The 15,209-nt window shown below is 42.5% G+C and overlaps 1 protein-coding gene across 1 annotated transcript in view; it reads right to left on the reverse strand.

The window, feature by feature from the left end:
• Cfap54 (cilia and flagella associated protein 54) overlaps positions 1-15,209 on the reverse strand; it is a 339,812-nt gene that overhangs the window by 304,870 nt on the left and 19,733 nt on the right. The window lies entirely within an intron of this gene.

Consider the following 15,209-nt stretch of genomic DNA (forward strand, 5'->3'; position numbering starts at 1 on the left):
CAAATGACCTTTCTCATAGTGTACAGATTTCAAAGTCACTGGTTAAAAAAAAAAAAAAAGTGACAAACTCGAGCTCTTGGATTACGAAACATCCTATCTTAGTCATCATTCCGCCCTGCACACACTTCAGCTAACAATGCGGCACTTGCATGGGTTCTGGAAGCCTGTCTGAATATTTAAATGAGTGTCCCACTCTGAATCATCATCCTGGAAGATGGAAGTTTCCATTTTGCTCCCTTTAAATTATATTTGAGAGTTGTTTAAAAAAAAAAAACAACACATTTTTAGAGCTCTTTTCTTCATGTAACAAAATGTAGCCTTTATAAGACCTTTTCTTTCCCGTGTCACTCCTCCTTGTGACGAAAGAGTAGAGTCAGGCAGTACTGGCAGTGCTAGGCAATGCAGACAGCTTCTTCATAAATAATGCAAATTGCTGTTCCTTATAATTAATGCCTTTGCCAGCAGATGAGATTCCTTCTGCTCGTTCAGAATTTATTTTATACTTTAAGTTATGGTTAGAGAAATAATAAATAGGGTTAGTGGAGGGCTTTTTTTTCCCCCTGTTAGATATTTAGCTGTTAATCTCTTAGTCTGTCCTAAATAGATATTGATGGTCCTTTGAGAAAGAAAGTATAAAAATCACCCTTCCCCACCTCACCAACTAATATGTGTTAGTATTTATTTTTTAAATGATGTCATGCACACAACAGATATTGTATGAAAGAGATTTATTGGATGGAAGTGGAGAGAGAGGAAAGAGAGAGAGAGAAATGGGGGGCAGGAAAGAAAGCGAGGCAGAGAGAGCAAGAGAGGAGAGTGAGAGAGGAAGGTAAGAGAGAGAGTGGCGGTTTGGTCCTTTTATAGCTTGTGCACGCTCAGCTGAACTGTGCCTGCCACACACCTGGTGGGCGACACATGATGACATCATGTGTTACTAGGCAACCCAGAAGCAGGCTACCTATACGCTAACAACATGTAAATTTATGTTTTTGTTTGTCATTTGTTCATCCATTCATTCAGTTAAATACCTCATTCCTTTATATACACATAAGCCCACATTCTTTCTACAAGAGGCAGGTGAGTATCCCCGGCTATCCACAGTGAAAAAAGCACACTATGGAATTTGCTGTGATAAGGTCAAAGGATGTTACAGAAGTCCCAAGCTGGGGGGTGGAGAGGGAAAAACGGATTGCCATGGAGATGATGGCTTAGCTGTGGACTAGATCTACCTCTCCTTAGCTAAAAGACCCTGCAGCATACACTTGCCTGTTTACTCGAGTAAGCCAGCACTGGGCCAAAAAGCACAGGATGAGCTAGAAACGGGGCAAACACATTGAGCAGCTGGAAGGTAAGTTCGGAATGCTTCATTTGGTTTTGCATTTATTGGAGGCCTTTGGACCAAAAAGGGCTTCCTTCCCCTATATGGGATTTTTCAGCTTGAAATTAGTGTCAAAGAATACTTGGGTGGTTTGAATAGGAATGGTCCCATGTAGACTCATGTGTTTGAACGTTTGTCCCATAGGGGGTGGTACTACTAGGAGGTGTGGCCAGGCTAGAGTAGGTATGATCTTGCTGGTGAAAGTGTGTCACTGTGGGGGCAGGCTTCGATGTCTCTTATATGCTCAGGCTGCACCCGGTGTGGAAAGGTCTCCTGTTGCCTACTGATGAAGACGCAGACCTCTCAGCCCCTTCTCCAGCATCGTGTCTGCCTGGACACCGCCATGCTTCCCACCAAGATGATGATGGACTAAACCTCTGAAACTAATCTAGCCCCAACTAAATGTTTTCTTTTGTAAAGTTGCCTTGGTCATGGCGTCTCTTCACAGCAATAAAACCCTAACGAAGACAAATAACCATGTGACCATTTTGATTTCCACTTCAAATACAAGAGTCACTAAATTACATGAGGTACTCATTGCATTGTAAAATAGAGTTTGTCTAGGGATACGTTTGCCCAGTACACTAACGTAAGCGGTATGAGAACACCCAATATTCATTAAACAAAGCTATGGTATTTGGTAGGCTAGGAGTGCTAAGTTCCTTTTGACCTTATGCTATCTTCAGTTTACAGTGGGCTTACCGTAAACCCATATGTCAAAGCACAGGTTGACAAGGTGGCCATTTACTGACTGAGCTCTTCAGTCAGTACACTGCCTGCTGTGAAAACATGAGGACTCGAATCCAGACCCCAACACACAAATTAAAGCTGCGCGTGAGCATACGTAAATCTGGGTTCTAGTGCCCAGGGGTGGTGTCCAGGAGCTCACTTACCTGACGCTTTAGCCAGTCAGTGAGGTGTGAGTTCAGTGAGACAACATGTCTCAAAAAGTAAGGTAGAGACCAATGATGGAACACACGGATTGTCAACCGCTGACTCTACACACCTGTGTGTGAACACTCACACAGACACACAAAGCACAAATTGTGGGACCAGAGAGTGTGGTGTGAATGTCTACTTCTTCTACCTTATTTAGCCTCATTATACCTTATTTAGTTCATCCCTAAGACCTCAGAGTCTGGGGTTGTGGCTGTTGCTGTTTTTTTGTTTTGTTTTGTTTTGTTTTTTCTTTTTTCCCCAGAATAAATGACTTAAAACATGTAAACCCCATGAAACAGCGCTGTGTAAATATTTTATAATTAGGATATTTAGTTGGCAATCATGGAAAGTTCCTAAGCAGAAACGTGTAAGACCCATTTTGTATTTTGTATGTATTAGGCAAGATTTTGTTTTGTTGTTGTTTGGGTTTGGTTTGATTTTTGGTTTTGGTTTTTGAGACAGGATTTCTCTTGGCTGTCCTGGAATTCACTCTCTAGATCAAGCTGGTCTTGAATTCAGGGATCTGCCTGCCTCTGCCTCTCAGAGAGTGCTTCGATTAAAGCGTGTGCCACCACAGCCTGGATATTATAAAAGATATTTTTATGGCAGAACAACAGACAAGAAAGGCTGGAGTGAAATTTTTATGTTAAGCAACACAGAACACCATAATAACTGTATCCAGTCAACAGAGAGAGAAGAGGCCAAACTCTGGAAACTTGAGTAGACACTGAGGCAGAATCAGAGAAAAAGAAGAACCAAAACAAAAGGACAGTCAGAGAATAAGACATAATTTATATAAGGACCATATTATATGTAATTATAAAAGTAGTAAAAGTCTCAGCACTGTTTATGGTCTTAAAAAGGACCTTCTTCTAAAACCTACAAAAATAAAAGAGAAATACTGCTTAAGTTGAATGCAGTAATGTAAACTTTGGTACTCAAATGAAGGGTAAAAGCCACCCACTAAGCCACCCACTGAGAAATTATAATGCATGACCTATTGTGCATGCAATGCGTTGATAAATAGCAACTGTACTTGGGATTAATGGAAAGCCCAAATAAAGATGCTTCTTGCGTAAAACAAGCAAGCTTGCTTAATGCTGGACAGCCGTGGGTATTGGATATACAATGAAGAGATCAGCAGCATCACCCGGAACATTGAGCGCATAAGCTTCTCAAACCTAAAACCCTCAGCAGCAGACACATAGCTGTGGGTGGTTATACCCGAGCAGCTTTCAAATCCCCAATGCTTGCACAAACGCCTGCACTTCTGGAGCACACTTGCTGCTTCTAACTTAGCCCTGAGGTGGACAGTTGCAGGCATTCGCACTGTTTCTTTCACCCATGTGATGGTCCTAACCCCAGACCTTAAAGATCCAATGATAAGGTTCTTCTGGATACTGTCCCCTCTTCAACCAAACTAAACTGCGGAGAACAGCAGACTATGGTTGTATTCAAGATACACTCCAACACCCACTCCACCTGGTCTCAGCTAAAGGCCTATTAAATGGGGATTCTGCCATTCCTTTGGCATGTGGTCTATTTCTGCTCAAAGCAGAGCTTGTAATTTCCTGCTCACGTTGTGCTGAAACCCAACCTTGCTTTTCAGCCAGGAGGCAATCAAGTATGTTGGGGGTATATTTTCAGGAAAACAAGCCTGCTCTTGAAAGGCACCTGCTTCAGATTATGTCATTGTATATTCCCCCAAGGCAAGCAGAAACTGTTTTTGTCTAGTAAGTGGTTAGGGGGTATTTTGGCCAGCCTGGAAGGCTCAAAGGAATTTAGGAATTCAGACTTCTTGGGCTGCGTCTCTGAGCCCCACTCTTGGAATACCTGCTATATAATCAGATCTTAGGCGAGGCTTTCAGCAAAGTGAAACCTGCATTTGCCTCAAGCTGTAATAGATGCATTTTCTCTTTTGAAGCCTACTTTAAATTGTCGTCTGCCCCAGGAAAATCAGGTCCCTGTGGCTCTCAGATAGACAGGCAATCCAATTTTAGAATCTGATCATGACAATTCCTTTTATTATCCCACATTCCCACTCTGTTAACCCAATCTCCTAAAAGAATGAATATGAAGAAGAGGCTCAGGTGTGGCTTTATTTCTGGTGTAGTTCTACTGAAACTGGGCTGAGGGAAATGGAAGAAAATGGGGAAGAAAGCCCAGTCCTGACCAGTGAATCGTGAAAACGCACAGCCATTTTCTTTGCCTTGGGATATCTCCCACCAAATATACTATTTCTCAGAGTATGCAAGAACAGGCAGAAAGCAGACCTGTCAAGAGTCACCCCTATACTTCCAGCTTAGATCATCTGCTCCTTAGACAGCTCTTTGTGATACGGTGCTCTTGATCTAACTTCAAAAGCAATGGAAGGAACCAGAAACTCCCGACAATGGCTTCAGATAATAGAGCCAAGCAGGCCAGCTGGGAGGGCCCTCCCTCCCTACAGCAACTGGGAGTATGTGGTAGTGGGAGGGGGGAGCAAGTGTGGAGACTGTGACTCAGAAAGCTAGACACCCTGAGGGAAAGTTTCCAGGGATAGAGGCTCCACGAAGGTGGGGATAGAGATGGGAAATCCAAGGCAGAGCTTGAGGCATGTCTAACAAACACCATCCTTTAATGCCAATTAGTGACTGCAACAATCTAGGGCAGAGCAGCGAGAACCAAAGAACCCAGCTTCCTAAAACAGTGATGCCACAAACAAATAACTATGTGACAAAAACAAACAAAAACCAACCTTCTGTTTTGAACTGTTAGAACTGTCATGTTTTTGAGATCAGCTTTGGGTAATGACAGGCACACATGTATAAAGGCACACATATGTAAGCACATGAGGAATATATAACGTGTTTATTGCTAGCATTAAGCGTTAATAATAGTAAAGTGTTAGAAACCTTCTGGCTATGTTAACAACGTGTGTGCGCTCGAGTTTCTCGCTGGATTAAATATCAAGCAGCACCCTAAAGGAATGCAGTAGAGCTTCACGTTATGACATAAAAATTTTTTTAGAGTTTTCTGTAATAAAAAGAAAAAAGGATGTTGTGAAAATGTGTTAATATGTATTTATAAGAAATACCATGGGTCTGGAGCTCTGTTAAGAACACAGTTTGGGGGCTGGAGAAATGGCTCAGTGGTTAAGTGGCTGCTTTTCAAAAAATTAAAAATTAAAAAAAAATGACCTGGGTTCAATTCTCAGCACTCATATGGCAGCTCACAACTGTCTATAACTCCAGTTCCATGGATTCTGACACTTTCATACCAATGCAAAGAGAATAAAATTAGATAAAATTTAAAAAAAGAAAGGAACACAGTTTCGAGCACTGGTTGTCCTTCCATAGGACCTGAGTTATACTTTCACCACCAATCACATGGTGGCTCTGACCATCTGTAACTCCAGTTCCAGTTTCAGGGGATCTGGCACTTTTTTTTTAACCTTCCACGGACACCAGAGAAAAATGTGGTACACAAACATTCATGCAGGCAGAACACCCATACACATTAAAGCAAAAAAATTTTCTTTCAAAAGTCCCACAAAGTAAAACAAGAATATCTGCACTTATTTGTATATGGTTATACATGTTATGAGCAGGAAAAGAGACACAGAGTGAGAAAGAGAACAAAAGCATTGAGTCCTAAGACAGACCACTCAGAAAATTATTTAAACCAGCCACACACGGGGAGTAAGAGGTCAAACACAACTTGAAATATGACGCTGTTCTTTACTTTCATTTAACAAAAACTGTCCTTATTAGCTACTCAAATAGAAGTTTATTTAAAAATCAGAGGTTAAGGGGACTGGAGAGATGGTTCAGTGGCTAAGAACACTTGTTGTCCCTGCAGAGGATCAGCCTTTGTTTCCCAGCACCTACACGGCATCTTGTAGCCATTGCTAGTTCCAGGGCCAACGGACATGCAACCACTACTGACCTGGTCCAGTACCTGGCATGCACATGACGCACATACACATATTTATGTGAGCAAAAAAGTCATACGCATGAAATCAAATAAGTCTAAGAAGGACGGAAGGAAGGAAGGAAGGAAGGAAGGAAGGAAGGAAGGAAGGAAGGAAGGAAGGAAGGAAGGAAGGAAGGAAGGAAGGACGGGAGGGAAGGAGGGAGGGAGAGAGGGAGGAAGGGAGGGAGGAAGGAAGGAAGGAAGGAAGGAAGGAAGGAAGGAAAGAAGGAAAGAAATAGCTGGGTACAGTGGTGCATGACTGTAATCCCAGCGCTCAGGGAGGCAGAAACAGATGGATCTTTGTGAATTTAAGACCAGCCTGATCTACTAATTGAATCCAGGACAGCCAAGGCTACACAGAGAAACCCTGTCTCAGAAAACAAAAACAAACAAACCAAAGACAAAAAAAGAAGGAGAAAGAAAACCATAGACGTTAAATTAGAAAGCATTGTAAAAGTCAGTCTATTCAGTTTGCTTTCCCAGAAAAATGAGACTACAAAGAGCCTTTATTCTGCATTTTTTTCTGTACTGTACAGGTTTATATGTATCACTTTCATTGTGTGTATGTGAAAAAAACAACACATTCCTATTCCTTTTTTTTTTTTTTTTTTTTTTTTTGGTTTTGGAGTCTGAGTTACTCTGTGTAGCCTTGGTTGTCCTGGAACTCACTCTGTAGACCAGGCTGGCCTTGAACTCATAGAGCTCCACCGGCCTCCCAAGCACTGGGATAAAAGTGTGTGCCACTGCTGCCTGACTTTTTTTTTTCTTTTTTTTTTTTTTTTTCTTTTTCAAAACAGGGTTTCTCTGTCTTGGATTTTGCAGTTCTTTGTGTATTATAAACATTCATCAATGCACACCAAAGATTTTTATCTCCATTCTGTAGTTTTTCTGTTCACTGTTTCTTTTGCTATCTTCCCAATAGCAAGGAAAGAGAATCAGCCTAGATGTTCAGAACAGATACACAGGTAATAAAAATGAGACACATACACACAATGGAATTTCACTCAGTTGTAAAGAAAAATGGATGGAGTTTAAAACCATATCCTTGTAAGACAAAGAAAAGTGCTGCATGCCCTCTCTTGTCGGTGGGTCCTTTTAATGGTTAAATATTCATGTTTAAATGGGAGAAAGCACAGAGGAAAGCCGGAGACCCGTGAGAGGTGAGAGAACATCCTCTAAGGGAACGTGGTGGTGAGGCAACAGACACGGGAGCTACGAAGAGGAAAGGGGCACCAGGGAGAGAGGACGTATACAGCGGAAAATGCGGAGGAACAAGAGGCAGGGATGCCATCCGAGTGGGATGGAGACATTTTCTTTGTCGAATTTCCTCAGCACTGTAGTACACAACAAATGCAATGACATTAGGCATTGCAAATACAAACAACAAAATGCAGAATAGAGAACTCCAGTATAATGGTTTCCAAGCCTTTCTATGATAACACACAGTAAACAAACACAGACTACAATGACTGTATATTTTTGGTTCTTATAATCAAGAGAATGTTAACTACCAAGGCAACTCTTATGAAGGAAAACATCTAATTGGGGCTGGTGTACTGTTTCAGAGGTTTAGTCTGTTCTCATCATGGTGCAGGCAGACACGGTGCTGGAGGAACTGAGAGCTGTACATCTTGATCGGAAGGCAGCAAGGAGGAGACTGGATTTTACACTGGGCGGAAGTTGATCATAGGAGACCTCAGAGTCTGCCCCCATAGTGACACACTTCCTCCAACAAGGCCACAGCCCTTAATAGTGCCACTCCCTATGGGGCAAGCATTCAAACACATGAGTCCATGGGCCCAAAACTATTCAAACCACCACATTTAACTAGCTCATCTTTCTCCTGCATTCCCTTAATAAGCCCAATCGAAAGTAACCAGCGCATGCTGCTTGTTGGTCAACTCCTCAACAAAAGCTAAAAGTTTTTCAGTATAATTTGTTTCCAAGTTACTGAAGGTCACAATTTTACCAAATAATTCATCATTAAATACAGGGGTTACCATCTCCCTGGCTTTCAGTAGCAATCTCCTCACAGCCTGCTATCCATCTCTGTAGAACATATTCTAAGATTTTTTTTTTTTGCAGCAATATCCAGTTCCAGGATGAAACACCATGACTCTCCTTTACATACATTACGACAGGACAGCAAATGATCTACCTCATGGCTTAGAAGAACTAAGTGATTCCTTGTTCCCATTTGCACACTGAGTCTTTGCTCCATACATGAACTTCTCTGTGGGTCCCACACTGGAGGAACAAGTCATATATGGCACATTTTGAGTCTCAAAACAGGAGAGAAAAGCCAATTAAAAATCATTTAGTGAATATTTGTTTTGTTCTGTTTCGTTTTGTTGTTTTAGACAGAACTTCATTGTACTGGCCTGGAATTCACTCTGCAAAGCAGCTTGGCTTTGAACTCACAAACATCAGCCTGCATTGGCCTCTGGAGTGCTAGAATGAAAGACATATGCCATCACACTGGGCTCATTCATTAGATCTTAACTATATACCTATGAAGTGGTACACACCACTTGCACTCATAATTCTTTCTCTATAGAAACTTTCACATGGTCATGGTTGTACTCAAGGGGGTCAGGAAAAGTAATATCCCTAAGGGAGAGGAAAGTACATTGACTATAATAGAGTTGTTCAAATTCAATATAATCCAAATACAACACTCATCTTTCTTCAACCTATTCCTTTTTTTTTTTGTCATAGAAAAAATAGATGCTATTAGTAGGGGCACCAGAATCCTCATGATAGAAGGTTGTGTGGCAGCAGGTAGGAAGGGGGAGCTCAGAGAGAGTTTAGGCTGTCCCATGGGTTTTACTGACATTGAATATTCCTTCGTTGCCTTGATGGATTTGATTTGACATGATGAAGTAGCTGAGGTCCCCTCAGCTCACCCCTTGATCCTGTCACTGGATGCCATTATTATTTAGTCACTAACAAGAAACTGAGCTTCACTGAGTCTTTCTATCCCATCTGCGGTCCCAGTATCTACATCTGTAATGTTCCTTAAGGCAGGAGCCAGCCATCTGTGACTGCTGAGGACTCAAATGCCCAGCCTATATTAACTTATCTGCGCGGTGGTCTCAGTGAGGGCTACATGTGACCAGTTTATTCTGAAAATACTATCTGTGTAAAATACGTGACAAATTTTAAAGGTTTTATACTAAAAATCATGTTTAACAAACATTTGCACTGATGACCTTTTTGAAATGGTAATACTCTGCATACATTGGAGCAAATAAAATGTGTTATCAAAACTAATTCTATTTGCTTATTTTTAATTTTTTGATGTAGTCACTAGATCACATGATGTTTCAAGCTGCTCTAGGCAGCTTGCTCCTCTCTATTTTTATACTACCAGTCTTAGCCCGGGCTTTTCATGATATGCTTCTACAAAGAGTTTCACCCATGATAATTCAGACCCTTGGTTAAGACCTGGGGTCTTTGGCTCTAAGGACATACTTAATTTCAAGAGAGTTTTCACATCTTCCACTTTTATATTCTCCATGTTTCTCTGCTTTCAATTTACCCACAGTCAAATTTCTCCCCTCTGTTCCCCATTCACCATTGTTCTTATTCTCTTGAAAAGACAAAGACATCTAAGATCCTACTGTGAGTCATCGATGAAACAATTAAATAATTCCTGTAAGCAAGCAACATAATAGGCTCCCTGCCCATTGGGCCGTGTTGCCTGTAGATTATTCATCACACGCTACACATTTTCTTTTAAATACGTCAGGTCGGTTTTTAGTTTTGTTGTGCAGATGCTTCATCAAATTTTCTGTTTTATAAGCTTCATCTTCCACTGAATTTTACAAAGTTTTAATGAAGGATGAGAGGCAGGTAATTTTATCTGTTCAATTTTCATTATCATTGTGGCATTCTTTGACAAGACTTGCCTCTTTTTATGTGTCAAAAAAAAATGTTTTGTTCCTCCCCAGACTACTTACATGCTTATTTTTAAGTACTGTTGAAACAGTAGTTTTAAGTAGTGTTTTGGTAGGGGGGCAGGAAGAGGAAGAAAAAAGGGAAGAAATGCTAAGATTTAATTATTAAACTCATAAGCTGATATGCATACCTTGTTTGTTTGAATTAATGATTGCTGCCTATTGGTTCTTTGATTGTAATTGCCATAGGTTGTAAAATTTATTCTCCACACCACACTAGGATGTTTGCAAGGACTGTAGCAAAATAGCAAGAGATGTGGACTCCTGAGTCCAAAAACAGAGTGACCAACTCAGCAGCTGGAAGGCATGAAATCTTAAAAAATTCAGTGAGCTTTTCTGTGACTTGACTTTCTCATCTGTAAGCTGTGGATAATGGGAAATCCACCATATAGATGTACCTTAGTCACTTCTCTACTGCTGTGATAAAAACACTCTGACCAAATCAACCTGAGGGGGAAGGGTTTATTTGGCTTTCATTTCCACATTATAGTCCATCATTGAGGGAAGTCAGGATCGGAACTCAAACAGGAAAGGAACCCAGAGGCAGGAGTCGATGCAGAGGCCATGGAGGAGTGCTGCTTGCTGGCTTGCTCACATGGCTTGCTCAGTCTGCTTTCTTATAGAACCCAGGACCACCAGCCCAAGGATGGCATCACCCACAATGGGCTAGGCCCTCCTCAACCCATTAGTCTACAGCTGGATTTTATGAAGGCATTTTCTCAATTGAGGTTCCCTCTTTTCAGATGACTCTAGCTTGTGTCAAAGTCACATAAAACCAGCCAACACAATTGAGCCATTGTCAACTTGACACACAAACACATTACTGTTATAACGCAGTCTTTCCTTTCTCGTTCATCTCCAAGATCACATATTATATCGACATCACAATATAAAACATTTTCAAGCTTAAAAAAAGAGTTCCACAAGTCTTATAAATTCAAACATTTTAAAAATCTACTCTTTTAAAATCCAAAGTCTCTCAACTGTGGGCTTCTATAAAATTTTATATACATATAAAGTTAAATACTTTCTTATGTCAAAAGGAAATAACCAGGGCACAGTCACAATCTGAACAAAGTAAAACCAAATCTCAACTGTCTAAATACCTCAGTGTCCAACGTCTGGGCCCTCCAAAGGGCTTGGGTCACTCCTCCAGTCCCACCCCCTGTAGCATGCCCAGCCTGTCTCCTAAGCGCTGCAGGCTCCACTCCAGGGCAGCTGCTGTTCCTGACAATTGTTCCACAGCACCGGCAGCTCCAAAATGCCAGGGTCCCCTGCTCCAGCCGGGCTGCACCTTTATCAGGAGCTTCTCCTGGGCTCTCTTCAGGGCCTCCAGTCCTGCCATCTGCGCCAAGCCTCCACTGCTCTCCATGACTCTTTTCAAATCTAACATTGCTTGGGTGAGAACACTATCAAAATCCGCTATCAGCGCAAGGTGCAACCTTGGCCACCTCTGGAACACTTCTTCTGTGACACTAAGGAAACACTTCACAAAAGATTTCACCTCAACAATGCTGGTCTCTTCTGATTTCTCAGTTCCAGACAACCAGCATCAATTGTCCCAGTAAAGCAAAGGTTCTACTTCAGTTGTCGTTTGTTTTTGTTTTGTTGTTGATGCTGTTTGTGAACTTTTTACTGATTCTTTGTGAACTTCACATCATGCACCCCAATCTCACTCATTTCTTTGTCCCTTTTTTATCCACTCTCTGCCCTTGCAACCTCACCCTCAAAACAAAACATAAAGAGAAAGAAAAAAGAAAAGAAAAAACAAAACAAACAAATGAAAACCATCTCGCTATGAAAGCTACAGTGTGTCTCAGAGTATATCCTTTTGTCCACACATCCTTACATGCAAACATTCATTGAATGAGTCATTGGTCTGGTTGGAGGCCCGTGGCTTCTGCTACACTATCAGTACTAGATCCTTACCTGGAGATATCTTGTTGCTGCCCTGTATCATAGAGGTCCTGAGGCTCTGTAGGACTAGCCCCTTCATGTGTTCTATCAGCTATAGATGGGGTAGATGTGGGGTGGGCCAACTCCCAGCCCTGGATCTGGGCCTGGGTGGAAGCTGCGTTGGTCATCCTGCCAGCTCTCCCACGCCCACACCACCAGGGTGAGCTCTCCAGCACTTCCTCAGCCAGCTCATACAAGTGCTGCAGCTGTCGAGGGACAGGGACAGCTCTACTGTGCTGCCCAGGCAAGGTGCACGGCCCACTCTCCCAAGCGTTGCAACTGAGAGGTAGGGCCGCCATCTCTCCTGAATACCACAGCCAGTGAGGGCCAGCTCTGGACATCAACATGGTGTCAGAACATGGGCCACAGACATCAGCACAGATCCCTGCTGTTTCAGGACCATGGACTCAGACATGGCCCCAGGGGCAGCTCGGGGCAGGGCATCATATGGCCTCAGGTGGCAGCGCAGGCTACTTACATCAGGCTGTTCCTCTCCATCCTCACATCTCCAGTTACACCTCTCTTCATAGTGCTCCCATCTTTCTCTCCCATCTCCCCACCACATAGTGTTGCCTGTAGCAGGCAAGCTGAGTGTCTTCCACTCAGTTGTCTTTTGTTAATTGCTGCTGATTTGCCAGCCCCAGATGACTAGAACCATAGTCTTAATTCAAAAGAGCAAATGGCCCTGAAAACATCTTCAGCTTTCCTCTGAACTTCACAAGGGAGGCCTCCATCATCTGCATTGTTGTTACTATTATCTTCCACACTCCCACACAACAGCTCGCCAGACTTTGAACACTCAATAACTTTTCCGGCCCAGAGTTCCAAAGTCATTCCACAATCCTCTGAAAATACATGTTTGTCACAGCAATCCCCCAGAATGTACCTTAGTTGCTCTTCTACTGCTATGATGAAATACCATGACCAAAAGCAGCTTGAGGAGAAAAGGATGTAAGTGGTATGGCTCTGAGAAGAAAGGTATCCTGGCAGTTGGGAGCCAAGGGATACCATAAAGTCACACTGCACAGCAAACCTCACACAAGAGATTTATTAGGAAAAACAAAAGAGGGTGGCTGCCTCTGCTCAGGAGAGAAGCAACAAAGAATGAGCAGGAGGCAGGCTTTACATAGGGTTCCTTGAGGGGTGCAGCTTCCCAGGAGGGCCTGGAATTGGTGGGATTTCAAGCTCAGGGACTGGTGGAATTTTGTGGCCTAAGCTTGTTTTTTGTTGTTGTTGTTTGTTTGTTTTTGTTTTGTTGTTTGTTTGATTTGTCTTTCTCTGTAGGGTAGGGCTTGGCCACCTGCACCTCTAGTGGCTGAAAACAGGTATTAAGGCCATTACAGTAGTCTGGGGGTAGGGTCTGGCCACATTCGTGCTTTGAGTTATTTAAAAAGGATTTGGCTTCCTCTTCCATATCATCTTCCATCATTGAAGGAAGTCAGGGCTGAGATTCAAACAGGGCAGAAACCTGGAGGCAAGAGCTGATGCAGAGGCCATGGAGGGGTGCTGCTTACTGGCTTGCTCCTCCTGGCTTGCTCAGCCTGCTTTCTCATAGAACCCAGGACCACCAGCCCAGGGGTGGCTCCACCCACAATAGTCGGGGCCCTCCCCCATCAATCACTGATCACTAATTCAGAGAATGCCCTACAGCTCAATCTTACGGAGTCATTTTCTCAACTGAGGTTCCTTTTTTTTTTTCAGATGACTCTAGCTTGTGTCAAGTTGGCATAAAACATAAAACCACTCAGCACAAGATGGATGCAAGAGACAACTGGACTGCCTAGAGGGGTGTTTGGCACAAAGCAAGCACTAAATAAGAAGGAGAACAGAAAACAAAAACAAACTGGGTATGATAGTGTACACCTGTAATCTCAGAACTTGGGAAGCTGAGACATGAGTTCCAGGCCAGCCTAGGCTATACAATGAACCCCTGTAGAAAGGAGGGGGAAATGAAAGAGTGAAAAAAACAAGGAGAAGGAGAAAGAAAGGGAAGGAAAGGAAGAAAAAAAATAGTTTCAAAGAAAATATCATGGTCAGTGCAAACCTCTCATGATTTCAGAACTGCCCCTATTAGCTGGAAAATCTCCAAGCTTATATATCAGGCTTCTGGTTGTCACTAGTCCATATGTCCTGTGTTTTTAAAACACAAATAAAGACTAATGCTAAACTATCCAAACCGGGAAGTTGTAACACCTTTACCTCCTGGGGTCTCCCAGTGGCTGGAAGTACAAGGCCTCATATACTGAGCCCTGACAAGCTGATTGGCATTTGTGGAATTCTAGCCAAGTTACATAACTCTCTGTGCCTGAGTTTACTCCTCAGTGAGAGAGAAGGTGCTAGACAAATGCCTGCTTGTCTCCTTTGCCGTCTCCCTGGGTTTCCTGTCATCACTAATGAGAACTGGGGAGAAGTTTGAGTGTTTAAAGAAAACAGAGAAGTGGTGTTTGTTTCCTATTCATGAGAGCCTTGGGCAGTACTTGCCTTAGCCCAGCCCCCCCTCTACACTGCACACTGCCCTATTGGGCAAGCCCTTTGCACTTCAGCTTTGACACTGTAACTCCTGGGCTCTCTTTGTCTCTCTGGCATGTTGTTAACATCATGGCTGTATGGGTTGTCTCCCTGTTTTCTAGTCAGTTATAACCCTTCAACTGCACGCATCAAATCTTGTTCTGCTATTTAAGATACCTTATTGATGTCTTCTCTTGTTCACTCTCTCTCGCTCACTCTGTGTGTGTGTGTGTGTATGTGGTGTGTGTAATTATCTTTATATATATATATAACCTCAAATGTGAAAGAACTGGAATTAGTGGTCACACCTAAAATCTTGGCACCTGGGAGGTAGAGGCAGAGATGTGGAGTTAAAGACCAACCTCAGCTATATAGCAGGTTCAAGGTTAGCCTGGGTTACATAGAATAAATAAATACTCTGAAATGTGTAGATGCAGGTGAAACCCAAAGCACAGCCTCATATAGTCTAGATGAAATTCTAGAGACACCAATGAGAACAAACAGGAAAAAAAATA

Source organism: Meriones unguiculatus, chromosome 2 (assembly GCF_030254825.1).
Source record: "Meriones unguiculatus strain TT.TT164.6M chromosome 2, Bangor_MerUng_6.1, whole genome shotgun sequence".
Taxonomy (NCBI): domain Eukaryota; kingdom Metazoa; phylum Chordata; class Mammalia; order Rodentia; family Muridae; genus Meriones; species Meriones unguiculatus.